At 42.3% G+C, this 22,001-nt stretch overlaps 1 pseudogene; it reads right to left on the bottom strand.

Annotated features, from left to right (window-relative positions):
- Positions 1-1,139: 1,139 nt before the first annotated feature.
- Positions 1,140-21,452, bottom strand: LOC140616849 (cationic amino acid transporter 3 pseudogene; annotated as a pseudogene).
- Positions 21,453-22,001: the final 549 nt, after the last annotated feature.

The following is a 22,001-nucleotide window of genomic DNA, read 5'->3' as shown; positions in this document are numbered from 1 at the left end:
ATAACCCCCAGTGCCCTTCACCCAATCACTCCCACCCCCACACTCCTCCCCTTCTACCACCCCTAGTTCGTTTCCCAGAGTTAGCAGTCTTTACGTTCTGTCTCCCTTTCTGATATTTCCCACACATTTCTTCTCCCTTCCCTTATATTCCCTTTCACTATTATTTATATTCCCCAAATGAATGAGAACATACACTGTTTGTCCTTCTCCGATTGACTTACTTCACTCAGCATAATACCCTCCAGTTCCATCCACGTTGAAGCAAATGGTGGGTATTTGTCATTTCTAATAGCTGAGTAATATTCCATTGTATACATAAACCACATCTTCTTTATCCACTCATCTTTCGATGGACACCGAGGCTCCTTCCACAGTCTGGCTATTGTGGACATTGCTGCTATAAACATTGGGGTGCAGGTGTCCCGGCGTTTCATTGCATCTGTATCTTTGGGGTAAATCCCCAACAGTGCAATTGCTGGGTCGAAGGGCAGGTCTAATTTCAACTCTTTGAGGAACCTCCACACAGTTTTCCAGAGTGGCTGCACCAGTTGACATTCCCACCAACAGTGTAAGAGGGTTCCCTTTTCTCCGAATCCTCTCCAACATTTGTGGTTTCCTGCCTTGTTAATTTTCCCCATTCTCACTGGTGTGAGGTGGTATCTCATTGTGGTTTTGATTTGTATTTCCCTGATGGCAAGTGATGCAGAGCATTTTCTCATGTGCATGTTGGCCATGTCTATGTCTTCCTCTGTGAGATTTATCTTCATGTCTTTTGCCCATTTCATGATTGGATTGTTTGTTTCTTTGGTGTTGAGTTTAATAAGTTCTTTATAGATCTTGGAAACTAGCCCTTTATCTGATAGGTCATTTGCAAATATCTTCTCCCATTCTGTAGGTTGTCTTTTAGTTTTGTTGACTGTATCCTTTGCTGTGCAAAAGCTTCTTATCTTGATGAAGTCCCAATAGTTCATTTTTGCTTTTGTTTCTTTTGCCTTCGTAGATGTATCTTGTAAGAAGTTACTGTGGCCGAGTTCAAAAAGGGTGTTGCCTGTGTTCTTCTCTAGGATTTTGATGGAATCTTGTCTCACATTTAGATCTTTCATCCATTTTGAGTTTATCTTTGTGTATGGTGAAAGAGAGTGGTCTAGTTTCATTCTTCTGCATGTGGATGTCCAATTTTCCCAGCAGCATTTATTGAAGAGACTGTCTTTCTTCCAATGGATAGTCTTTCCTCCTTTATCGAATATTAGTTGACCATAAAGTTCAGGGTCCACTTCTGGGTTCTCTATTCTGTTCCATTGATCTATGTGTCTGTTTTTGTGCCAGTACCACACTGTCTTGATGACCACGGCTTTGTAGTACAACCTGAAATCTGGCATTGTGATGCCCCAAGATATGGTTTTCTTTTTTAAAATTCCCCTGGCTATTCGGGGTCTTTTCTGATTCCACACAAATCTTAAAATAATTTGTTCTAACTCTCTGAAGAAAGTCATGGTATTTTGATAGGGATTGCATTAAACGTGTATATTGCCCTGGGTAACATTGACATTTTCACAATATTAATTCTGCCAATCCATGAGCATGGAATATTTTTCCATCTCTTTGTGTCTTCCTCAATTTCTTTCAGAAGTGTTCTATAGTTTTGAGGGTATAGATCCTTTACATCTTTGGTTAGGTTTATTCCTAGGTATCTTATGCTTTTGGGTGCAACTGTAAATGGGATTGACTCCTTAATTTCTCTTTCTTCAGTCTCATTGTTAGAGTATGGAAATGCCACCGATATCTGGGCATTGATTTTGTATCCTGCCACGCTACCAAATTGCTGTATGAGTTCTAGCAATCTTGGGGTGGAGACTTTTGGGTTTTCTATGTAGAGTATCATGTCATCGGCGAAGAGGGAGAGTTTGACTTCTTCTTTACCAATTTGAATGCCTTTAATGTCTTTTTGTTGTCTGATTGCTGAGGCTAGGACTTCCAGTACTATGTTGAATAGTATTTTCACACCAATATCTCATAGGAGCCCAAGGTTCCCATGTGCTCAAGAGTACTCCCCATTACTGTGCAGGGAACCAGACTGAATTCAGGTGTGATGATATCACACCAAAAATGTACTGGCACTGCTGAGTTCAAGGTCTATGGTTTGGCCTCTTAAGGCTGCGCTGGATCCCATAGGCGAAGTAGATAACAAACCCAGTCAGCATCCAGGCACCAAATCGGACCCAGGTGCCAGCGGTCATCTGCATCATAAGGCAAACATTCAGAAAGATGCTCAGGAGTGGGAGGAGAGGCAGACCAGGTACCTTAAAATGAAGCAGATGGGAGCTCTGTGGCTGTCTCCAGATGATTCCAGTGATCCCAGATATGAGCACCAGGAGCAGCACAACCACTGTGATCCACCCTGGGTCTCCAGAAAGCAGACCTGGCCACTGGGCCAGCACCAGGCAAAGAACAATAAGCAGCAGAGCAAGCAGTGAGGAGCAAACATAGACAACTCGGCCAGAAAGTGGAGTGGGGGTGGGGCTGCCTGGAAAAATTAGTCCCTGTAGAGTTAGCTTCTCCTCTTGCACCTCTGCTTCATTTCCCTCATTCTCCTCTTCCTCCTCTGCTTTGTTTTCTTTATTCCTCCTTTTAGGCTGATACCTGATGATGAGAATACAAAATGCTACCAGGGAATAAGATAGCAGGGTTGCAATTGACCTGAGGTCCAAGAGATCAGTGAATCCAAAGAAGAATAATATGATTACTGCAATAACATAAATGAATATCCTCAACATTAACTGGGGGTATGTGCCAGCCATGACCCTGGCAATCACAGGGAACAGGAGGCCATCTTCTGCCATCATGTTTATCACTAAAAGTATGGGGAACACAAAGCTGTAATACATGCTGACAAAAATACTACAGGAAATTGCAATAGTTACAACATAGTAGGCAAGGCCCCAGCCAATATGGAGAAATACCTCAGGCAAGGTGCTCCCAGGTCGGAGCTGGTAGTAAGGCACCATAAGTGTAAGTGCTGCAGAGACACCAAAATATACCAAGATGCAGGTGAGCAGTGAAATAACAATGCCCATGGGGATTGAACGCTCAGGCATGTGCGATTCTTTGACTCTGGTAACAAGAACGCTGAAACCTATAAAAGCATAGAAACAGGTAGCTGCTCCACGGAGAATCCCCTGGAAGCCAAAAGGCATGAATCCTCCAGAGCCCAGAGGGCCCAAGCTAGAGGTGTCATTGAGTCCAGCCTTTATATAGTCCTCTTCTGTGAGCTTCCAGTTGTGCAGGTCCCCCTTAATGAAGCCAGAGACGATGACAAAACTGAGAACCAAAAGTTTCACCAATGTGAACAGTTTGAAAACTATGAAGACCCCACGAAAACTCAGATTTCGAATTTCTAAAAGAAACAACCAAAGGACCATAGTAAAGTAGACTAGATTATCTGCTAAGACTTGGGGAATGTGCTCTGAGATGCTCTCAGAGATCTGATTTCCAATCAGGTAGTCAAAAATTAAGGTCCAGGCCCGGATCACAACAACTGCATCAATAAAAAAGGAGAGGATGAGGTTCCAACCGGTGATGAATGCCCAGAGTTCGCCTATAGTGACAAAACAGTAGAGATATGCGGAACCAGGATGCGGAACCCGGCCACTAAACTCTGCATAGCACAGCCCAGCCAATAACGAAGTTAGGCCAGCCACCAAGAAGCATATCACAGTGGCTGGTCCTGCTTGACTACTAGCCACCTCAGCAAGCAGGAAATACACACCAACCCCCACTGTGCGGCCCACACACAGGGCCACTAAATCCAGAGTGCTCATGCTTCTACCATATTTAAACTCATAAACGTTTTGTTCCAGTGGACGTCTGTGTACCAGCTTTTGACCAAACTTGCGAAGTGCTTGACGCAGCATTCTAGCTGGAATTGAAGAAGATTCTAAAGATCAGAGAGCTGTAGCAACATCTGGGAGCCAAGAGTGTTTAGATCTGGTTCAGTGAGGCTGAATTAAGCCAAGTTGGGTTAGGGCTGCAAAGGTTGAGAAGCTCAAGCTTCACAGTTGCTGCTTCATATTTCTTCTAGAATCTGTTATCCTTCCATAATGCCTAGGGAAACAATAAGTGTATACTGAACATTGGTGTTCAACCAGCCAAATGAAACTCAAAAGTCACATGTAAGTTGGTTCAGGCCAAGTATCACAGAAACTGACACCAAAAGACAAAAAAAATCAAAAAAATCATGAAAAAAATCAATTGTGCTTTCCCCCCGAGAAAAAGTACCAAAGACCATCCAACATTCTGCTTTCAAAAACAAAAAACTGTATTTTTCAGTAGGCTCTATGCCCACCATGGAGCCCAACCCATGGCCCAAATTCACAACTTTGAGATCAATACTAGAACCAGTATTGAGACTTGGACTCTCAACTGACTGAGCCACCCCAGGATCCCAAAATCCTCCTTTTTTACACACCACGTGACATAATCCCATTTGATCTCATAAATCATGTAGCTTCACGTACTAATTAAGACACAACAGAGCTTGTATGTATCATGGGATTTTCACATGCTGTGAAAAGTGTGTGCTGTGCTTGAGCATAGGTTATGACACATTAATTCATGGACTAGAGGGCCATGATGAAATTACAGACCCACTTTTTATATATCATCAGAGTTTAAAATACAAATATTGGTGTATCAATCTTAAAGCTCTTATCACTAAACAACAAGCACATGAGACAGATAAGGAGGCTCAGTTCTTAACTTATGGATTCTTTCTACACTATTTAAAGTGTCCCTAACCCACAACCAGGCTTCACATCCCCTCCATGGTTCCTACCGCCCTTTCTTCATAGTCTTTCCTTCCTTCATCATCTGAACTGTCCTTATTCCTCCAGCCTCATTCCCTGCCCAGTTCCAGCTCCAGCTGAGAAATTCAACACTTGCCCTGTTCCCTGCCCTCTAATGCCCTCTTGGCCCCTTCACTTAGCTAACTCTCACTTCTCTTTCAGTTCCCAGGTCAGCAGTTACTTCCCCAGGAAGCCTCCACTGACCCTTATGCTGCCCTTCTTATGTGCTCTCACAGCACCAAGCTTTGCCTTGGTGCCATTGATCCTAATATATCCAAATTCCAGGTCAGCTGCCTGTCTCCTCCATCAAACTGTGGGTTAGGTGTTCAATAAATAATTCTTGAACAACTGACCACACTGAGAAGAGAACCTGCAAGAAGCCATTATCCAGAATTTCTATATACTGGATATTAATATACCTATTTTGTAGTCAAGCAACCTTGATAAATATAGATCAGGTAAAGAAAAACATGGTATTACCTTCCTTGTGGAAGGTGAGCAAAATGGATAGTGAGAAGGGGAAAACAACTGTGATGAAACTTTGAATGCATATCATTCATGGCAGGTATAAACCACACCTAAGTGGTAAACAGTTGTTGGCCTTTGAGGACACTTGTTTAAAAATATCGGGCTGCTTTGGATTATAGACAACCAATACCCATGCCCAGTTTGAGAATCCCTACTTTTTGGAAGGCATAGGCTCAGGCACTATAATCCAGGTAGGATGTCCTAAAGCAGAGTTTCTCACTTCAGGGAACAGAGGCAGGCATAATGAAGACACCTGGGGGCATTTTCAAACTTCAATCTTCTCCCTCTGGAGATTCTTGTCCACTAGCCCTTACTTCCCATAGCTGCTCTAAACCACCCCAATTCACAAGAAATCATCCTCAAGTTCAAGAGAAATGGATTCTGAAAACTTCCTTCACAGGAGGCAGCATAGTTGAATAGCTAGGAGTAAGGTTCTGCAGGTAGACTGTTCAGGTTGAATCTCACCTCAACCTCATACCTGGATGACTCTGGTCAGATTAGTTCACCTCTTAGAGCTTTAGCTTCCACAGAAGTCAAATGGAAGTAAAAGTGAATACTGACAAGACAGTGTGAGGAGTAAGTGAAATGATGCCTGTAAGCACCTCAGTGCCTAGAAAACAATCAGGACTTAATATGATTACCTAGTATTTAATATTGAAACCCGGTCAAAAGTAATCAAATTTTGAAAATCTATCAGTCTGTATAAATGTGCAGACTCAAAACCAACCACTAAAACTCAAGCTTGTCAGCTAGCCCTCAAAGACAGTGAAAACAGTTTTATTCCATATGATTCACCTTCAAATGTTAAGGACTCTAATTAGACACCCTCATACATACTGGTGATAACACACGGTGGCGGGGGGGGGGGGGGGGTCCTAGGCTTACTACATTAGGCCAGGCATGGAGAAATGCAAGATTCAATACATAATAATAATTAATAATAACAGTAATAATAATATCTTTGCCCATCTGGAACAAGGAGTACTGGGTACTATGAAGGTAAGAACAATGAACATATAACAGAAATCCTGGATCGTGACTATATGAACTTGGGTAATTTGATTAATCTCTCTAAGCCTTAGGCTCCTCATCCATTGACTTGACTTCCCTCATTGGATCAACATGAGAATTCAATAAGAGAGGGGAGGAGCAAGATGGCGGAAGAGTAGGGTCCCCAAATCACCTGTCTCCACCAAACTACCTAGAAAACCTTCAAATTATCCTGAAAATCTATGAATTCGGCCTGAGAATTAAAGAGAGAACACCTGGAATGCAACAGTGAGAAGAGTTCGCGCTTCTATCAAGGTAGGAAGACGGGGGAAAAGAAATAAAGAAACAAAGGCCTCCAAGGGGGAGGGGCCCGCGAGGAGCCGGGCTGAGGCCGGGGCGAGTGTCCCCAGGACAGGAGAGCCCCGTCCCGGAGGAGCAGGAGCTGCACCGACCTTCCCGGGCGGAAAGGGGCTCGCGGGGAGGTGGAGCAGGACCCAGGAGGGCGGGGATGCCCTCGGATTCCCCGGGACAGTAACAGCAACTGCGCGCCCAGGAGAGTGCGCCGAGCTCCCTAAGGGCTGCAGCGCGCACGGCGGGACCCGGAGCAGCTCGGGGGGCTCGGGCGGCGGCTCCGCGGAGGGGGCTGCGCGGCCCCGGGAGCAGCTCGGCCGGGTTCGGGCAGAGGAAGAGGCTCCGTGCGGAGGGGGCTGCGCGGTTCCAGGAGCAGCTCGGAGGGGCTCGGGCGGCAGCTCCGCGGAGGGGGTTGCGCAGCCCGGGAGCGCGAATCCACCAGCGCAGGCTCCGGAGCACAGGGCGCCGGGACACAGCCCAGGATCCCGCCTCCCCCGGGACAGGCAGAGGCCGGGAGGGCCCAGGACAGCGAGGACGCTCCTGCCCCAGCTGAGCAGATCAGCGGCCCCACCCCGGAGCCTCCAGGCCCTGCAGACGGAGTTCCTGCCGGAGCTGAATCCAGGTTTCCAGAGCTGCCCCGCCACTGGGGCTGTTCCTCCTGCGGCCTCACGGGGTAAACAACCCCCACTGAGCCCTGCACCAGGCAGGGGCAGAGCAGCCCCCCCAACTGCTAACACCTGAAAATCAGCACAACAGGCCCCTCCCCCAGAACACCAGCTGGACGGACAACTTCCAGGAGAAGCCAAGGGACTTAAAGTACACAGAATCAGAAGATACTCCCCTGTGGTTCTTTTTTTTTTTTTTTTTGGTTTTTTTTTTTTTTTTTTTTGGTTTTTTGGTTTTTGTTTTTTTTGTTTTTGTTTTTTTGTTTTTTTGTTTTGTTTTGTTTTGCTTTTTGATTTGTTTCCTTCCCCCACCCCCCCTTTTTTTCTCCTTTCTTTTTCTTTCTCTTTTTCTTCTTTTTTTTTTCTTTCGTTTTTTTTCTCTTCCCTTTTTTTTTCTCTTTCTCTTTTCTTTCCTTCTTTCTCTCCTCTCTTTTTCTCTTTTTCCCAATACAACTTGCTTTTGGCCACTCTGCACTGAGCAAAATGACTAGAAGGAAAACCTCACCTCAAAAGAAAGAATCAGAAACAGTCCTCTCTCCCACAGAGTTACAAAATCTGGATTACAATTCAATGTCAGAAAGCCAATTCAGAAGCACTATTATACAGCGACTGGTGGCTCTAGAAAAAAGTATAAAGGACTCAAGAGACTTCATGACTGCAGAATTTAGAGCTAATCAGGCAGAAATTAAAAATCAATTGAATGAGATGCAATCCAAACTAGAAGTCCTAACGACGAGGGTTAACGAGGTGGAAGAACGAGTGAGTGACATAGAAGACAAGTTGATAGCAAAGAGGGAAACTGAGGAAAAAAGAGACAAACAATTAAAAGACCATAAAGATAGATTAAGGGAAATAAACGACAGCCTGAGGAAGAAAAACCTACGTTTAATTGGGGTTCCCGAGGGCGCCGAAAGGGACAGAGGGCCAGAATATGTATTTGAACAAATTCTAGCTGAAAACTTTCCTAATCTGGGAAGGGAAACAGGCATTCAGATCCAGGAAATAGAGAGAGCCCCCCCTAAAATCAATAAAAACCATTCAACACCTCGACATTTAATTGTGAAGCTTGCAAATTCCAAAGATAAGGAGAAGATCCTTAAAGCAGCAAGAGACAAGAAATCCCTGACTTTTATGGGGAGGAGTATTAGGGTAACAGCAGACCTCTCCACAGAGACCTGGCAGGCCAGAAAGGGCTGGCAGGATATATTCAGGGTCCTAAAGGAGAAGAACATGCAACCAAGAATACTTTATCCAGCAAGGCTCTTATTCAAAATGGAAGGAGAGATAAAGAGCTTCCAAGACAGGCAGCAACTAAAAGAATATGTGACCTCCAAACCAGCTCTGCAAGAAATTTTAAGGGGGACTCTTAAAATTCCCCTTTAAGAAGAAGTTCAGTGGAACAGTCCACAAAAACAAAGACTGAATAGATATCATGATGACACTAAACTCATATCTCTCAATAGTAACTCTGAATGTGAACGGGCTTAATGACCCCATCAAAAGGCGCAGGGTTTCAGACTGGATAAAAAAGCAGGACCCATCTATTTGCTGTCTACAAGAGACTCATTTTAGACAGAAGGACACCTACAGCCTGAAAATAAAAGGTTGGAGAACCATTTACCATTCGAATGGTCCTCAAAAGAAAGCAGGGGTAGCCATCCTTATATCAGATAAACTAAAATTTACCCCAAAGACTGTAGTGAGAGATGAAGAGGGACACTATATCATACTTAAAGGATCTATTCAACAAGAGGACTTAACAATCCTCAATATATATGCTCCGAATGTGGGAGCTGCCAAATATATAAATCAATTATTAACCAAAGTGAAGAAATACTTAGATAATAATACACTTATACTTGGTGACTTCAATCTAGCTCTTTGTATACTCGATAGGTCTTCTAAGCACAACATCTCCAAAGAAACGAGAGCTTTAAATGATACACTGGACCAGATGGATTTCACAGATATCGACAGAACTTTACATCCAAACTCAACTGAATACACATTCTTCTCAAGCGCACATGGAACTTTCTCCAGAATAGACCACATATTGGGACACAATTCGGGTCTGAACCGATACCAAAAGATTGGGATTGTCCCCTGCATATTCTCGGACCATAATGCCTTGAAATTAGAACTAAATCACACCAAGAAGTTTGGAAGGACCTCAAACACGTGGAGGTTAAGGACCATCCTACTAAAAGATGAAAGGGTCAACCGATGAAAGGGTCAACCAGGAAATTAAGGAAGAATTAAAAAGATTCATGGAAACTAATGAGAATGAAGATACAATCGTTCAAAATCTTTGGGATGCAGCAAAAGCAGTCCTAAGGGGGAAATACATCGCAATACAAGCATCCATTCAAAAACTGGAAAGAACTCAAATACAAAAGCTAACCTTACACATAAAGGAGCTAGAGAAAAAACAGCAAATAGATCCTACACCCAGGAGAAGAAGAGAGTTAATAAAGATTCGAGCAGAACTCAACGAAATCGAGACCAGAAGAACTGTGGAACAGATCAACAGAACCAGGAATTGGTTCTTTGAAAGAATTAATAAGATAGATAAACCATTAGCCAGCCTTATTAAAAAGAAGAGAGAGAAGACTCAAATTAATAAAATCATGAATGAGAAAGGAGAGATCACTACCAACACCAAGGAAATACAAACGATTTTAAAAACATATTATGAACAGCTATACGCCAATAAATTAGGCAATCTAGAAGAAATGGACACATTCCTGGAAAGGCACAAACTACCAAAACTGGAACAGGAAGAAATAGAAAACCTTAACAGGCCAATAACCAGGGAGGAAATTGAAGCAGTCATCAAAAACCTCCCAAGACACAAGAGTCCAGGGCCAGATGGCTTCCCAGGGGAATTTTATCAAACGTTTAAAGAAGAAACCATACCTATTCTCCTAAAGCTGTTTGGAAAGATAGAAAGAGATGGAGTACTTCCAAATTCGTTCTATGAGGCCAGCATCATCTTAATTCCAAGACCAGACAAAGACCCCACCAAAAAGGAGAATTACAGACCAATATCCCTGATGAACATGGATGCAAAAACTCTCCAAAAGATACTGGCCAATAGGATCCAACAGTACATTAAGAAAATTATTCACCATGACCAAGTAGGATTTATCCCCGGGACACAAGGCTGGTTCCACACCCGTAAAACAATCAATGTGATTCATCATATCAGCAAGAAAAAACCAAGAACCATATGATCCTCTCATTAGATGCAGAGAAAGCATTTGACAAAATACAGCATCCATTCCTGATCAAAACTCTTCAGAGTGTAGGGATAGAGGGAACATTCCTCGACATCTTAAAAGCCATCTACAAAAAGCCCACAGCAAATATCATTCTCAATGGGGAAGCACTGGGAGCCTTTCCCCTAAGATCAGGAACAAGACAGGGATGTCCACTCTCACCACTGCTATTCAACATAGTACTGGAAGTCCTAGCCTCAGCAATCAGACAACAAAAAGACATTAAGGCACTCAAATTGGCAAAGAAGAAGTCAAACTCTCCCTCTTCACCGATGACATGATACTCTACATAGAAAACCCAAAAGTCTCCACCCCAAGATTGCTAGAACTCATACAGCAATTCGGTAGCGTGGCAGGATACAAAGTCAATGCCCAGAAATCAGTGGCATTTCTATACACTAACAATGAGACTGAAGAAAGTGAAATTAAGGAGTCAATCCCATTTACAGTTGCACCCAAAAGCATAAGATACCTAGGAATAAACCTCACTAAAGAGGTAAAGGATCTATACCCTCAAAACTATAGAACACTTCTGAAAGAAATTGAGGAAGACACAAAGAGATGGAAAAATATTCCATGCTCATGGATTGGCAGAATTAATATTGTGAAAATGTCAATGTTACCCAGGGCAATATACATGTTTAATGCAATCCCTATCAAAATACCATGACTTTCTTCAGAGAGTTAGAACAAATTATTTTAAGATTTGTGTGGAATCAGAAAAGACCCCAAATAGCCAGGGGAATCTTAAAAAAGAAAACCATATCTGGGGGCATCACAATGCCAGATTTCAGGCTGTACTACAAAGCTGTGGTCATCAAGACAGTGTGGTACTGGCACAAAAACAGACACATAGATCAATGGAACAGAATAGAGAACCCAGAAGTGGACCCTGAACTTTATGGTCAACTAATATTCGATAAAGGAGGAAAGACTATCCATTGGAAGAAAGACAGTCTGTTCAATAAATGGTGCTGGGAAAATTGGACATCCACATGCAAAGGAATGAAACTAGACCACTCTGTTTCACCATAACAAAGATAAACTCAAAATGGATGAAAGATCTAAATGTGAGACAAGATTCCATCAAAATCCTAGAGGAGAACACAGGCAACACCCTTTTTGACTCGGCCACAGTAACTTCTTGCAAGATACATCCACAAAGGCAAAAGAAACAAAAGCAAAAATGAACTATTGGGACTTCATCAAGATAAGATGCTTTTGCACAGCAAAGGATACAGTCAACAAAACTAAAAGACAACCTACAGAATGGGAGAAGATATTTGCAAATGACCTATCAGATAAAGGGCTAGTTTCCAAGATCTATAAAGAACTTATTAAACTCAACACCAAAGAAACAAACAATCCAATCATGAAATGGGCAAAAGACATGAACAGAAATCTCACAGAGGAAGACATAGACATGGCCAACACGCATATGAGAAAATGCTCTGCATCACTTGCCATCAGGGAAATACAAATCAAAACCACAATGAGATACCACCTCACACCAGTGAGAATGGGGAAAATTAACAAGGCAGGAAGCAACAAATGTTGGAGAGGATGCGGAGAAAAGGGAACCCTCCTGCACTGTTGGTGGGAATGTGAACTGGTGCAGCCACTCTGGAAAACTGTGTGGAGGTTCCTCAAAGAGTTAAAAATAGACCTGCTCTACGACCCAGCAATTGCACTGTTGGGGATTTACCCCAAAGATACAGATGCAATGAAATGCCGGGACACCTGCACCCCAATGTTTATAGCAGCAATGTCCACAATAGCCAAACTGTGGAAGGAGCTTCGGTGTCCATCGAAAGATGAATGGATAAAGAATATGTGGTATATGTATACAATGGAATATTGCTCAGCTATTAGAAATGACAAATACCCACCATTTGCTTCAACGTGGATGGAACTGGAGGATATTATGCTGAGTGAAGTAAGTCAGTCGGAGAAGGACAAACATATGTTCTCATTCATATGGGGAATATAAATAATAGTGAAAGGGAATATAAGGGAAGGGAGAAGAAATGTGTGGGAAATATCAGAAAGGGAGACATAACGTAAAGACTGCTAACTCTGGGAAACGAATTAGGGGTGGTAGAAGGGGAGGAGGGCGGGGGGTGGGAGTGATTGGGTTACGGGCATTGGGGGTTATTCTGTATGTTGGTAAATTGAACACCAATAAAAAAAAATAGAAAGCCCAGAAGTGGACCCACAACTATATGGTCAAATAATCTTTTACAAAGCTAGAAACAATATCCAATGGAAATAAGTCAGCATCTTCAACAAGTGGTGTTGGGAATACTGGACAGCAACATCCCGAAGAATGAAACTGGATCACTTTCTTACTCCATACACAAAAATGAAGTCAAAATGAATGAAAGATCTAAATGTGAAACAGGAATCCATCAAAATCCTAGAGAAGAACACAGACAGTAACCTCTTTGACCTCAGGCATACCAACCTCTTAACAGACACATCTCTAGAGGCAAGGGGAGTAAAGCAAAAATTAACTATAGTGATTTCATCAATATAAAAAGTTTCTGCATGGTAAAAAACAATCAACCAACCTAAAAGACAACCTACAGAATGGGAGAAGACATTTCCAAATGACATATCTGATAACAGGTTTGTATTCAACATCTATAAGGAACATATCAAATGCAACACCACAAAAATAACAATCCAGTCAAGAAATGGTCAGAAGACATGAACAGACATTTGTCCAAAGAAGACATCTAAATGGCTAACAGACAGATAAAAAGATGGTCAACATCACTCATCATCAGGGAAATACAAGTCAAAACCACCATGGGATATAACCTTATGCCTGTCAGAATAGCTAAATATAACAACACACAAAAAAAACAACAGGTGTTGGCGAGTATGTGAAGAAAGAGGAACCCTCCTACACTATTGGTGGGAATGCAAACTAATGAGATCACTCTGAAGAAGAGCATGGAGATTCCTCAAAAAAGTTAAAAACAGAACTACACTTCATCCAGCAACTGTACAACTAGGTATTTACCAAAGGATACAAAAATACTGATTTGAAGAGGCACATGCACACTGATGTTTATAGCAGTATTATCAACAATAGCCAAATTATGGAAAGAGCCCAGATGTCCATCGATTGATGAGTAGATAAAGAAGATGTGGTATCTATATACAATGGAATATTACTCAGACATCAAAATGAATGAAATCTTGCCATCTACAACCTTGTGGATGGAACTAGAGAGTATTATGCTAAGTGAAATAAATCAGTCACAGAAAGACAAATATCATATGATTGCATTTATATGAGATTTAACAAAACTGATGAACATAGGGGAAGGGAAAGAAAAATAAAATAAGATGAAAACAAACAGTGAGGCAAACCATAAGAGACTTGTAATGATCAAGAACAAACTGAGAGTCCTGGAGGGAGGTGGTAGGAGATGAGCTAAATGGATGATGGGCTTTAAGAAGGGTACTTGTTGTGATGAGCAATGTGTGTTGTATGTACATGATGAATCACTAAACTCTATACCTGAAACCGATTTTAGCCTATGTGTTAGCTAACTAGAATTTAAACAAAAAATTTGAAATAAAAATGATCAGTCTACAAACAGTGCGTTCCACAGAAACTGACTTTCTATAAAACAACTGACCTGTGTTGTTCAAAAACTGTCAGTGGCAGGAATGGCAGGAATGGCAGGAACAGCAGGACGAGGAACTGTTGCAGATGAAAGGAAAATAAAGAAACATGACAATGAGATGCAATGCAGAGCCCTGGACTGCACCTCAATCAGGGAGAAATATTTTACTATAAAATTGAATAATAACTAATCTTTGAATATGGACCATATTCACACACACACACACATAGAGGAGAGAGCAATAAAATGTGCCAATATATCAACAACTGCTCAATGTCATTGAAAGATAAAGGAATGTTAATGCTACTATTCTTGCAGCTTTCTGTAGGTTTGATAATTGTGAAACGAAAAGGGTAGGAAGAAAACAACAATGTCCCAGTAGCAAAGGTTATGGTTTCTCCTTCCCTAGATGTCCTTTATAAACAAGCTTACCGTGACTTTTGGATGGAACCAATTTTTATCCAGAATGATCTAGCCCCAAATCAGGAACATTAGATCAGAGGAGTGAGTAGAAAGATAGAACTCCCATGTCTTTGACTTACAACCATATTTGTCAGCAAGCAAAAATTACTGGAAAAAAACTACAACCTTGGCTCATGTTACCATGCTTATAAAAACTCTATCCTCTTTTATTGTTATTTTGTGAGACTGACACAAACTAATAAACCAGGGCCCTAGGCTTGAACTCTAGAGGCATTGGGGAATATGTGCAAAGGTTGGAGGTAGAGAAAAATGGTGTCTGACATATAGGGGAACCACTTATATGTGCAATATTTATGGCCACATGGACAGAGCCATGAAAGAGAACAAGAATTTGAGCTGCAAGTAATATGCAACATTATTTCATTTAACCCCCATAACAACCCCATGACCTAAGTATTATTCTTCTCTTTGAGACCAGGTCACACTCTGCCAATGTCTCCCTCTCCTCCCATATACATAGTGATGGACCAGAGCTGGAAGTACTGTGATGTTAAGTCTGAGAGCTCTATCTAAACATGTCCTGCTAAAACCAAACCAAATTTGGGGCCAAAATATCTCCATATCATTCATTCATTCATTTTCACACATTTTTGTCAGCATAGATGTGCCATGATACTTTTTAATTAAAAAAAAAACTGCTGAAGACAGATTCAACGGAGTGGTCATATACTCAAAATGTATGTTATGAAGCAAAATTGGAAATAATCCTTTGGCATTTCCAAAGAAAATGTGAATTCCATTTTTAAATGCATGTCGAACAGAATACTCTTGTTATAAGGATTAATTGCCACTATCTTCTCTATGGCATTCCACTTAATGGAATGATTAATAGTTGCAGACTGAAATATTACATTTTGTTAATTTGTTTAATATTTTTATTTTATGTTTTTAATTTAAATACAATTGATTAACATGTAATGTATTATAGGTTTCAGAGATGCAGGTCAGTGAGTCATCAGTCAATATAAGACACCCTCCTTGACTAAAAATGAGCAGTAGTGTTCCCCATTGTGACCCATGTCTGTCACCAGCTCTAAGCCCATAGCACCTAGAGCATTGAGAATATTTATTGATCACTCAGAAATAATCACTAGTACCTATGGACATCAAGCATCATTACAGAATTCTTTGTCTCTTTGTGGATCACCTCACTGTATTTTTTAAGTTATTAACAAATACAGACTTGACATAAGGAACAATGGGCATTGTGAACATGCTATTACCTTAGGAAGATCAATAAAGAAGATAAAGGATTGCCTTTAAATTTTAGCTTCAAAACAAAGAAAACCCTAAATATGACCAGAAACAAGGGTATTGACAAGGCAGCCTCTAAGGACTTTATTCGGGATAATAACATAAAAGTTTTGAATACATCTAAGGAATTCCAACTGAAACCATTGGTTTCAGATATTTGGAGATCACCAACCTCACCCTCAATTCAATTCAGCTGACATGAAGTCACATGGACCCTTAGCGCCTTGTCCATACAACCTCTACCTACTAGGTTCCTATGGTTTGCCAATATTGCATATCCAGGGCCAGCCTCCTGCCATACTCTGTGGTCCACCCTCTTGGTCCATAAAATTTGTAACTCTAAATACAAGATACTCTCACCTCTCACTCAGATTCACAAGACAAGGCCCTAAATCACATTCTTCCTGACTACTACATTGCCCCAGAAAACTGAAGTGGGAGTACTCCCTACTGTCTTTCTGGAAAATGACACTTTCTTCAAGTCTTAAAAAGACACACACACACACACACACACACACACACACACACACACACACAGAGTTTCCTCCTCTCTATCTGATCCAAACTTCTAAGATGGTATTTTAAGTCTTTCTTTGCACCGTTTTTACCACTTTCCTGCTAACAAACTTTTCTGTGTCTCCTGCTTGAACAGAACAAATTTTTCCCCACACATGCATGTCTTGCTGGTGTTAACATCAGCCCTCACACTGCCTAGAACACATTCTTCCCAACCCTGTTCAACATGTCTCTACCTCCAGAAATAGCTTGGGCACACCTCCAGATAGATATCCAGTCTCTCCATGAAGCTCCACTTGCTCCCTGATCTCCCCTCATTAATGTCCAGTGGGCCTGGAACTCTGCACTGGGAGAATTCCTAGTTAGGGAAGAGGGTAGGAGTAGTAGGTAGTGAGTTGGAGTACAGGAGCAGAGCTTCTGTGTGATGACATTCTCAGCTTGCCTTTCCTTTCCCTGATGGAGCCTGAGGTACAAAGAGTTAACTGGCTACAGCCAAGGAAGGACCCTAGACTCTAAAGCCCATTTTGGCTAAGACAGAAATCTGACAAAGAACTGAGGTCCAAGTCTCTTTCACCACCACGAAGTGAAAATACAAGGGAAGTAACCCAAGTCAGTTGACACAAAGTGCATTACCTGTGACATTTATGATTTGCTCCAGTGTCATCTCCTTGATGCGTGACAACTGAACAGACAGGACAGAGTTTTGCTATTTCCACTTTTTACTTTGTTTATAAAACAAGTCACCTAACACTTTAGCATTAGGCAACATGACATGATTCTCCAACTTCAATAAGTACATGTAGGGCTAGCCTGCAGAAGAGAGGAGTGTACAACAGTCAAAGGATTGAAGGGGGTGTAGAATAGGATTTTCACCTGTTTCAGGAGAATAAGGAAGTATCCTTATAGTGTAAGCACCCAGAGAAAAGATATTCCTGGATTTGTTACCTTTTTTTCCTATAATCTGTAAATAACTACACAGGTGCATTCAATGTATTTTGCATTGGGGCTAAACAGAGACATTGGATGGTCTCTCAAGTAAAGACTACGTAAATTTCTACATGAGAAAGACTGGATTCAATCTATTAAAGATCAGATTTCCACTAAGTATAATGAATACAAAGGCAAATTCCAAAGTAGAAAATTCGGGAACCACAGTGATTCTTTGCACAAAAGAAGTCAAGCAAAAGAAATATCTTCCTTCCCTCTAATTTATCAACACCGCCACCAATATCCCCAAATCATCACACACTCAGTTACACACAGTGCAAGACAATGGTGGCATATACAGAATTCCACTCTCTGGGAACTTACACCTTAGGGCATTTCATGAACACCTCCCCACCTGCTGAAATAAGTAAAAGATAGATCCACTATGAACCAGAAAGGGCATTCCTAAGTAAGAAATGAACAGTCAAGGCAAAGGTATGTGAGATCCCACTTGGCTTACTAGTAGATGAAAGGGAAGGGTACTAAGGACGACATTTTCCAGTGTTGGCAAGACCAGTGAAAATCTTCTGTGCACTGTGGGTCAGCCTGAGAAGACTGTGTAGAAGAGGTGGGAATTGATATTGTGTATAACTATAACCATCTTGATATTGTGCATAACTGTTGCCAAGGAAAACATCACTTCAAGCTACATCTTCACTTGGGCCATGATCCAATAGGTAGAGCTCCCTTAGGCCTTCCTTCTATGCCCCCCACCAAAACCACAAAACAAATTCCACCACACATTGAGCCAGTAAATCCAGTTTGCCCAAATGGACAAATCCGCTTAAATATTTGCTACAGCTTTTAAAATAAATCCAGGTACTAAAATATTATGTTAATGATAATGATGCTAATAATTCTTCTCAGTACTGGCCTATGCAGGAAAGAAAGAGGGAAACCATTGTAGTAATAAAAAATGTGTAACTTCTCTCCTAGCAAAAGAGAAGGAAAGGTCAGATAACTTCCTTCAAAGGTTGGAAAGAATGCTGAAGTAACCAAATTCGCTCATGCTGAAGAAAATAATATCCTAACTTATCTCCCAGGAGTCCTGTGAAAACCACCTCACCAAACGTATCACTTACCAGGCACCCTCCCACCTATGATCTACTTCGTACTACATTCTGGTTATATGCAACTTAGAAGAAGCCTTTGTGTCCCTTTCTAAAATAAAAACTTCTAGATACAACCTGCTTCATCTTCTCACCATGAGCCTAGAATGCCAAATTGTCCAAGTAGATATTACTAGGTGCAACCAAGACTTGAAATTGAAGGCATGGCAGCTCCCAAACTGTCTGCTCATTAGACCAAGAGGAAACACAGGCACCTCCTCCTACTCACATACCTACCCTACCACCTCCAGCACTACACCTCTCAAATCCCATCCCAGTCTAGCAGAGGCTGAATTCCAACAGTGAAAATCTATCCTGATGCAGACTAATAGGCTCCAAACCAACTATATGTGGACCAAATCCATCCACCCAATAGATTCCAAAATCTATGTAGGTGGCGACCAAAACATTTTGCTTCCTCCTACAAAATACACGGAGTCCCTGCCAGCAGCAGCAGTATGCTAGTAGCATTGCACCATTAATTGGGTAAACAATCAGATAACCAGGGCTTCTGTAGAGGCTGTAGAGACTCTGTATTATCTAGTATCATTCTGGGGTGGTTGTGAACAGGTGGCTTTTCTTAGTCCCTCTGGGATAATTTTAGAAAAGATGGAGTGAAATGCAATATTCCTCATTCACGATTTGACTCATTTACAGGTTTAGATTCAGTCAGAATCCAGTGAGGAAATTCTTCGTATTTCTATCACACCAAAACAAGAGGATAACCTGACAAATCAGAAAAGCCTGGGCTTCCCGCTCCTAGAAGTCTTCAGAAACAAGATGGGCTACCAGGAAGAACTAGAATGAGATTTTCCAAACAGGAAATAGAAAGAGAACTGGGAAAGCCAGCAAGGGTGAGTAATTAAGGGATGAGAAAGTGATAGGAGACATTGATGTCAACAGTGAAATTCGCTTTCTTCTCTACTTCTCCCTATGATTCTCCAATCCATTTTCTCAATCCTGAATCCTGCTGACACAAAACACCTAATAAAAGTCCTCAGGAGAAAGCAGAAGGAAATCCATCTACCTTTCCAAACTACAAGTATAGTGTAGGGGAGCACTGATTCACAGTCCTTTTTTCCAAGATGCCTTACTAAACACCTTTGTTTTTTCCCCTAAATTCTCCCTTTCCTTGTAAGCCCAGAATCATGAGATCCATCCAGTGGTCTAATCCATCACTATAGTGTTTCCACATTTGGACTAGTTGTTGTGGGTGTTCAGACCTAAGGTGCCTTCTTCCATGAACATCCTCCCAACACACACCCTCAGTAATATGCTGACGGTCAGAAAGGCTGACGGTCTGTCTGGTTTTCTTCCTTCATACCTTTAAATGCGTCTTCCTGTCCTCCTCTGTAAGGACTTGGCTATTTCTCTTTCCATCCTGTCTCACCAGACTAGGCTTGGTTCTTAAAATAGCCCTAGAAGGATGCTCTACATTACCACCATCTTCACTGGAGAGAGAATTGTTTTGCTTTGTTTTCAATTATATTCATTAGAGAGAAAGAGAGAGAGAGAACACAAGCAAGGAGGTAAGGCAGAGGCAGAACAGACTCTCAACTGAGCAGGGAACCTGATGTGGGGCTTGATCTCACTGAGCACATAACACCCCTGAAGTGATAATGGAGAGATATGGCCTAAGAACTGCTAGAGGGCAAGAGAAAGACAACCTATAAATCAACATTTTCCATATACAATCAAGATAAAAGGAGTGCATGGGTAAGTGTTCTCTGGGCTTGTAGTGTTAGCCTATGGCCCACAGTGTTCATGGTGGTGGAGAGGTAGGAAGAGTAGAGAACAGTATAGGTTCCAAAGGCCTTCAAAATTAAAGAGTTGCTGATATATTTTGTGATAACAGCAAAGTGCTTCTTGGTGAGTCAGTGTTTTAATGATCACTAGGTGGTCACTCCCCAGGGGACTTTGGTAATCTTTCCTCCTAAGCCTGACTTGGACTATAATCCATCCCCACTACAACTTTTTTAAATTAGATAAGAAAGGCAGGGAGATACCTTCAGCAGCTATAAAAATATTTAGCTCCTTGAGCCTGGAGGAAGATGACCCTCAAACCCACCCGGGTGATGGGGAACCACCTTACCAAACTGGACCTGCTCATCTGCAAAGTCCACACCAATGTCCTGCCTAAGAATATGTGATAAAGAGACTTCCAGGATCTCCGATGAGAAAAGGAGGCAAAACATGGAGGCAGCAGAGTCAGGGGGAAGAAACTACTCATTCAAAGAGAATGTCTAAGCACACTGTGTGCTGGGCCCTGTGGGAGAGACATAGATGAGGAAAGCAAGCTGTGCACCAGGTGAGAAAGGAAAGGACCGGAAGGAGGGTGGGGTCAACATGTGGGAGGACCCTGGAGGAGAAGTGCCGAGGAATAGCCTCCCCTAACTCAGATTTTCCTTAGCAGAGCTGAGAACCTGTCTAGTCTGGAGGAGAATGTGTAGACTTCCAAATCCCCCTGATCCCAGCAAACCTACCTGCCCTTCCCAAACTCACAAAGCCTCTGATCCACACCCCACCCCTAAACCAAAGTCTGGCTCTGGCGCCATGAAATACCCTCTGCTCAAACCCCACAGGGCTTCCATACCCAATGGTGTCCCAAGCCCAGGCTTCCTCCTCTCTGGCTCTGTCTCAGTTTTCCTACGAGGTCTTTAAACAAGGAAAATCACTCACCCAGGAGATTCATCTGCCTTCTAGGAGAAATACTTAGAAGAAAGTGCAAGACAAACCCAGGGACAGGAAAGGAACTTGGCCAGGCAGAGTCAGGACTTGGAGCAGAGCTCACAGGGTGCCCTCAGGAAGTTGAGGCCCTAAGGAGGCAATGTCCTCATGGAGGAGGGGCCTCAGGAGTCTGAACACTAACCAGGCTGGGCCTCATTTTGTTGGGGCTAAAGGGCGAAGAGGTCTGGGAAGATGTGAATTAGGAAAGAGGTGGCTGAGCTGGAACCCTGGGGGAAGGTTAGAGGTGGGCAATGGAAGACTAGTGGGGTCCTACGTGGTGAGGAGGTGGACTAGGGGCTCAAATGGGATTTTGTTGGAGACTCTGTTGGTAGCAAGGGGTGAGTTTAGAGGTTACCAAGCCCTCCAGGGTCCTGGGTATGGAGGAGGTCCTGGCTGGTAGGAGGAGAGTATGGGGAGCCCAGTGGAGCCCAGCCTGTGGTCTATGGAGGCCAGTCCCAGATCCAGCTAAGGAGCCCACTAAGCAGTTATATAACAAGGACAGAAGCACCCCACCACCCCAGGTACATCTACCAGAATCTCCTACAGGTTCCTCTACCAGCACCACCCATCCTGGTCCTTCCGCCATGTTTCCAATCACTCCAGGGATAAAACTAAAAGGGAGTTGTTTTAA

The sequence above is a fragment of the Canis lupus genome, chromosome 25 (genome assembly GCF_048164855.1).
Source record: "Canis lupus baileyi chromosome 25, mCanLup2.hap1, whole genome shotgun sequence".
Taxonomy (NCBI): domain Eukaryota; kingdom Metazoa; phylum Chordata; class Mammalia; order Carnivora; family Canidae; genus Canis; species Canis lupus.
This window is presented reverse-complemented; position numbering and strand designations above follow the sequence as displayed.